Source organism: Salvia hispanica, chromosome 1 (assembly GCF_029641045.1).
Source record: "Salvia hispanica isolate PSC_SH4W2 chromosome 1, Shi_PSC_v1, whole genome shotgun sequence".
In the NCBI taxonomy this organism is placed as follows: Eukaryota; Viridiplantae; Streptophyta; class Magnoliopsida; order Lamiales; family Lamiaceae; genus Salvia; species Salvia hispanica.
The window spans coordinates 60,208,571-60,215,816 of NC_142692.1; the positions used below are offsets into that span (position 1 = coordinate 60,208,571).

A 7,246-nucleotide genomic window follows, 5' to 3' on the forward strand; every position below is an offset into this window, starting at 1 on the left:
AGAAAAAGCCTACTACTGAAGACATCTTGGCAGCATTCATGAATCAGACTACCAAGTACATGGAGAAAACTGACAAGTACATGGAGAGCACTAGTCAAAGCTTGGGGAAGGTTGAAAACGACGTGCAAAGCTTGAATGTGCATATGAAGAGCATTGATACTCAGATAAGCCAAATCTCTCAAGCTGTGGGTGTCCATCATCAGCCAGGGCAATTTCCAGCACAGACCATAAACAATCCCAAGGACTGCAAGGCCATAAATTTGAGGAGCGGTAAGAGCTATGAAGGACCTTCCATGCCTATAGAGGAAAAGAAGAGTACTCCAGCGGAGGATGGCAAAGCAGAAGAGAATTCTAAGGGGAAGGACAAGGTCGACGGTCAGACAGAGAAAGAATCAGTGCCAGAAAAAATGCCCTCTCCGCCTATTCCTATGACAGTCAAGGTGCCTTTCCCATTTGAGATGAAGAAGAAAAAGATGGATGAGCAATTTTCCAAATTTCTTGATATTTTCAGGAAGGTGCAAATCAATATACCATTGGTGGAAGCTTTGCAAGAGATGCCAAACTATGCTAAGTTTTTGAAAGATGTTATCTCCAAGAAAAGAAGGTGGGGAGAATATGAAACTGTCAACTTGACAGAGAGCTGCAGTGCGATAATTCAGAAGAAACTGCCAGCCAAGCTTAAGGATCCCGGTAGCTTCACTATTTCTTGCATAGTGGGGGACAGTCAAGTGGGGAGAGCATTATGTGATTTAGGGGCAAGCATTAATCTTATGCCCCTATCATTCTTCAGAAAGCTTAAGATTGGAACATTGAAGCCTACTACTATCACACTACAAATGGCAGACAGGACAGTCACATATCCTAAAGGCATTGTGGAAGATATTCTAGTGAAAGTCAATAACTTTATCTATCTGGTGGACTTTGTTGTGCTAGATATGGAGGAGGACCAAAAGATCCCATTGATTTTGGGAAGACCTTTCCTTGCTACAGGGAAGGCAATGATAGATGTGGCAAAAGGAGAACTTACACTTCGCCTTGACAATGAGAGCATTACTTTTTCCATCTACAAGGCGATGAAAGTACATGATGATGAAGAAGTGGAGATGATAGAACATTGCAACTATGTGCAAGTGGTGGAAGATTGTGTTGAAGGAGTGGCCGAGATCAACTCTTCACATGATCAACTTGAGCGATGCCTATTTCAATCTCTTTATTCTTCATGTATTAATGAAATAACTGATGCTAACTCTGAATTACTTGATTTTGTAGGTGCACTTGATTCCGCCGAAGAGATCCCTCGTCGTCATAAAAAATTCCTTCCATTAAGGAACGAGGATGAAGAGAAAGAAAAGGAGAAAGAAAAGGGAAACAAAGTTGAGCTAAAGCCATTGCCAACTCACTTAAAGTATGCATTCCTTGGAGAAAAATGAAACATATCCGGTAATTGTATCTTCTTCCCTATCTGTATCTGACCTTGATAAGTTGTTGAGAGTCTTTAGGAAACATAGAAGTGCTATTGGATGGTCTATTTCTGACATTAAAGGGATTAGCCCAACTTTGTGCATGCATAAAATTTTGTTAGAAGAAGGGTATAAACCTAAGGTTCAAAATCAAAGAAGACTTAATCCAATTATGCAAGATGTGGTTAGGAAAGAGGTCATAAAGTGGTTAGATGCAGGAATTGTTTATGCCATATCTGACAGTGAATGGGTTAGTCCAACTCAAGTTGTAGCTAAGAAGGGTGGTATGACAGTTGTACAAGGAAAGAATGATGAATTGATAGCCACTAGAGTTGTGTCCGGGTGGAGAGTTTGTATTGATTACCGTGCTTTGAACGCAGCCACTAGGAAAGATCACTTCCCACTCCCTTTTATAGATCAAATGTTAGATAGGTTGGCAGGATATGAGTACTACTGTTTTCTTGATGGGTATTCGGGTTATAATCAAATTTTAATTGCCCCAGAAGATCAACATAAGTCTGCATTTGTGTGTCCATACGGAGTTTATGCTTTTAGGAGAATGTCATTTGGTTTGTGTAATGCTCCAGCTACTTTTCAGAGATGCATGATGGCAATTTTTCATGACATGATTGAGAAAATAATGGAAGTGTTTATGGATGATTTTTCTGTTTATGGTACTTCTTTTGATCACTGCCTTGAAAATCTAACAAGTGTGTTGCAGCGTTGTGAAGAAACTAACCTTGTTTTGAATTGGGAAAAATGTCACTTTATGGTTAGAGATGGAATAGTGTTAGGCCACAAGATTTCTGCTGCAGGGCTCGAGGTTGATAGAGCAAAGATAGTGGCAATTGAGCAACTCCCACCACCCACGACGGAAAAGGGAGTTAGGAGCTTTCTAGGACATGCCGGGTTTTATAGGCGGTTTATCCAAGATTTCTCTAAGATATCTAAGCCTCTATGTCATTTATTAGAAAAAGATGCTGCATTTGAATTTTCTTCTGATTGTTTGCAGGCATTTGAAAAATTGAAGAAGGCGTTAGTTAGTGCTCCAGTGTTAATCACGCCGGATTGGACTCAACCATTTGAGATAATGTGTGATGCAAGTGATATAGCAGTTGGGTCCGCTCTTGGACAGAAGAGAGATAGCCTTCTCAGAGTGATATACTACGCAAGCCGCACTTTGGACTCCGCGCAGGCAAATTACACTACCACAGAGAAGGAGATGTTGGCGGTTGTGTACTCGTTCGACAAATTCCGTGCCTACTTAATTGGGGCCAAGACGATAGTATACACTGACCATGCAGCAATTCGACATCTTTTTGCTAAAGTAGATGCCAAGCCAAGGTTGATTCGATGGATACTTCTGCTACAAGAGTTCGATGTAGAGATTCGAGATAGAAGAGGATGTGAGAATGTTGTGGCTGACCACCTATCAAGGTTAGAGAAAGCAGTTGAAGGAGAAAACTTGGATGTGCCAATCAACGAAGTATTCCCCGATGAGCATTTGTTCCTTGATCAAGATAACCACCCATGGTATGCTCACTTTGTCAATTTCTTAGTGGCCAAAATAATCCCAACCAAATTATCAACCTATCAAAAGACGAAGTTCTTCCATGATATCAAGTTCTACTTCTGGGATGAGCCGTTCCTTTATAGAAGATGTGCAGATATGGTGATAAGAAGATGTGTGCCGAATGAAGAATGGGAAGCAGTGATTAGACAATGTCACTCGTCCCCATCTGGGGGACATTTTGGAGCAAATCGAACAGCAATGAAGGTGCTTCAAAGCGGCCTTTATTGGCCAAGTATCTATGGTGATTGCCAAAAGTTCGTAGTTCAATGCAATGAATGCCAAAGAACCGGGGGTGTGTCAAAAACGAAGGAGATGCCAATGACCCCGATCATAGAGGTTGAATTATTTGATGTTTGGGGGATCGACTTCATGGGCCCCTTTCCATCATCATGCGGTCATCAATACATTCTTTTGGCGGTGGATTACGTCTCAAGATGGGTAGAAGCCATCCCACACCAATGATTCCAAGGTAGTCATTAAATTGGTGCAAAAGAATATATTTACTAGATTTGGTACTCCACGAGCCCTTATTAGTGATGGAGGTTCACACTTCAACAATCGATGGCTGGAAAGCGTGCTTGCGAAATATGGAGTGAAGCATAGGGTGACGACACCATACCATCCTCAAGCCAATGGCCAAGCCGAGTTGGCCAATAGAGAGATCAAGCAAATCTTACAAAAGACAGTGAGCTCAAATCGGAAGGATTGGTCACTCAAGCTCGATGATGCACTTTGGGCGTATAGGACGGCATATAAAACCCCGATAGGGATGTCACCATATCAATTGGTGTTTGGGAAATCATGTCACCTTCCAGTGGAGATGGAACATCGCTCACATTGGGCAGTGAAGAAGTTGAACTTAGATTTCGCTAAGGCAGGCAAAGAAAGAATGCTACAGTTGAATATGCTTGACGAGTTTAGACACGAAGCCTTTGAAAATTCTTCTATTCTCAAGGAACGAATGAAGGCATATCATGATAGAATGATTGAAAAGAGAGAGTTCATTCCGGGGGAAGCAGTGTTGCTTTTCAATGCTAAACTTAAGCTTTTCGCCGGAAAGTTGAAGTCTAAATGGTCGGGGCCTTACATTGTTAAAGAAGTGATGCAAAATGGCACATTGGAGTTACTAGGGGCAGATGGAAAAGTGTTCAAGGTGAATGGACAATATGTCAAGAGATTCTACAGTCCGGATCAGGCGAGGGAAGTGTTCGTCCTCAAATTGGCCTAAGTGCAAGCTTCAAGACGTCGAGCCAACGACGTAAAACAAAGGCACTTAAGGGGAGGTAACCCCTAGTAGGTAATCCTTGTTTTTATTTCATTTTTCCTTAGTCTTTTAGTTTGTTTTTTTTAGTCCATCAGTAGCTAGTTTCGAATTTCAATTTAAAAAAAAACACCAAAAAATCAAAAAATCCCGTAGGTAACTGGCGGGTCGCCAAGTTCACAGTAACACGAACCTAGCGACTCGCCAGGCGTGTCGTATCTCTCTGTAGGTGCTGGCGTCTCGCCAGATTCGTCAAAACCCAACCTGGCGACTCGCCAGGTATGTTTTAAAAAATTGCCGTAGCTAGCTGGCGCCTCGCCAGCTTCGTTCCTCGCCCAACCTGGCGACTCGCCAGACACGTGCAGCGGTAAATTCAAAAGGTAAGTTTCGTTTTTTTTACTTTTTTTTACCTTCTCTTCCCCAATTTCGAACCCTAACACCCCCAACACCAAATTTCTTCCTTTCTTTTACTACATTCTACCAATTAATCTCAAATTCCTTCCACCCATTCGCTATTCTTGCCTATTAGAAGAGATCCACCATGTAATTTGTTGATTTTGAGTATTTATTCAAGAAGACAAGTGAACTCTTACTTTTGCTCGAAATTGTGAATATTAAACTCAAAAGGTACGTTCCTTCACTCTAATCTCCATTATTGTTGATGGGTTTGTGTTAAAGTTGAACTTTTGATATGCTAGAACTTGTTTTACGGTGAAATTCTTTGAAGCATTGGTGGATTATTGTTGAATTGAGTTTTATTGAGGTGTTCTTGTTGATTACTAAGATTTGGATGCTTCTAGACTTGGTTTCAGTAGAATAATTGTGTTGGGAGGTATAATTGGTTCAAGGATGACATGTTTCTTAATGGGGGATATTGTGTGATGAATTGTTGGGAATTGCTATAGGGATCGAGTCTATCTCCCTAAATTGTGGTTAATGGTTATAGGGATTGAGTCTATCTCCCTCGTTTGTTAGTTAATGATGTTTTAGGGATCGAGTCTATCTCCCTAGTTCTATAGGAATTGAGTCTATCTTCCTATGTTAATTTAGTTTATGCCTACTTCATGATGTGTCTTTTAACTGAGTTATTGTTTTTGTTACATAGAGACATGAAGTAGATGAAAGTTTGGGGGAGTTCGAGAACCCACCCCTCATACTTTATTCTTTGGTGAACTCACACATTCTTTTTATAGGTACATGTCTTCCACAGGAAAAGCCGAGGCACCGGGCAAATATGGTGTTCGAGGGCTCGATCAAGAACAGAAGCAGGCATGGGACAGACTATCCCGCAGGCCAACTGTGCCTACTCGATATTTGAAGGAGCATATGCTAAACTACTTAGGAGTAGAAGCAGACGTAGTAAAGTTGAGCTTAGTGGGCGAACCAGAGTAAGGAGTCCATGGATTCCTATTTCGAGCTTACCCGTCCTTCCGCAGATATACATTGGAGTTTTTGAGCTCCCTAAGGGTCATCAAGAGGAATGTTGGCAGACACGAGCTGATAGATAGAGTAGAATTTCGGTTAGACAATCAAAACCGAGTTCTCACCTTAGCCGATTTCGATGTTGTGTTTAAAACTGCAATGGATGGAGATCAAGAAAACTTTAACCATGATTCTTTTTGGAAGTTGATCACATTAGAAGAGCACTACACAGCCGGCACCTCTAAGGCGAGTGCCATTCGAAATCCAGTGCTGCGACTGTGCCACAGAGGGATCTCGAATTCGATCTTTGCCCGCTCCGACAGTGGAAGCATTAACAGTACCGAGATTTTCCTACTATACAGCCTTCTTCGTGGAAAACTCATCCATCTCAATCAGTATGTCCCTTTGTATTGGGAAAGAGTTGCTAGGAATAACACAGGGACGATCTGCTGTGGGGGACACATCACTGCTATCTGCAATTTCTTCAACATCGAGCTCAACCCAAATCATATAATTCCAGGAGAGATGTACTTGACTTATGATGTCCTTCACCAAATGGACGTACTCAAGAGGGATCAGAACTGTTACGCCTATCTCTACCAAGGCTCACGAGGTGATCATTTTCCCCTGCCTAGCCCAGATTTGACACATGTTGATGGATGGAGCTTCCAAGCTAATTGGAAGATGGATACATCTGCACACCGCCGAGTGGTGGCGGCCTTCCCTGCATGCCTACCTTGGAAGATGAGACAGTATCCACTTGCAGGTCCATTTCTTGACCCGGGAGTTGAAGCTGGTTCGAGCCAGCATATAGCCATTCATGAGGATGCGGAGGAGGAAGAAGATGAGATGGTCGAACCTTTGGGAACCTCTCATAGGTATCAACAAAGGAATCGAAACAGAAGAAGGAACCAAAATGCCCGAGATGCAGAGTTTCAAGAGTCTGTCACTCACCAGCTGGAGCAGTTGCAAAACTCCTACACCGACTTGTCTAATCGAGTGGATGAGCGGTGGGATCAACAACAATCTCAGTGGGTGCAGCATCAACAGTGGCATGGAGAGTGGAACCAAACTTGGGATCAGCATCAGCAAAACCATGACCAGTGGCAGCAGTTCCAAACTAATCAATGGAATGCGATGTATGATCGGGATATGCACGCAGCACGAGTTTTGGAGGAAGTGCAAAGGGAGCAACGAGAGAGTAGAGAGCAGTTAGACCAGCTGACTGCCATGATGAACCAATGGAACACCAACTTTTTCTCTAACTACCCGCCGCATCCACCACCACACTAGTGCAAGGTAAGTATAACTTCTCCACCAACGTTTCAAACTCATTCTTTGCGCAGCTTTGAATAAGTTTGGGGGGTGATATGGTGGATAGTGACACTTACGAGGTACGTTTTTTTTGGTAGATTTATTTTTGCCTTAGTCGTTTAATTGACTTTTAGCTTTATTTTGTTTTAGTTTGATAGAACTCCATGAATTTTGCTTTGATTGGTTGGGATTTATTGAAAAAAAAAAAATTGAAAT

The 7,246-nt window shown here is 42.1% G+C and overlaps 1 pseudogene; it reads left to right on the forward strand.

Moving 5' to 3' along the window:
- The first annotated feature begins 446 nt into the window (after positions 1–446).
- On the forward strand, positions 447–7,009 carry LOC148934282 (uncharacterized; annotated as a pseudogene).
- The last annotated feature ends 237 nt before the right edge of the window (positions 7,010–7,246 follow it).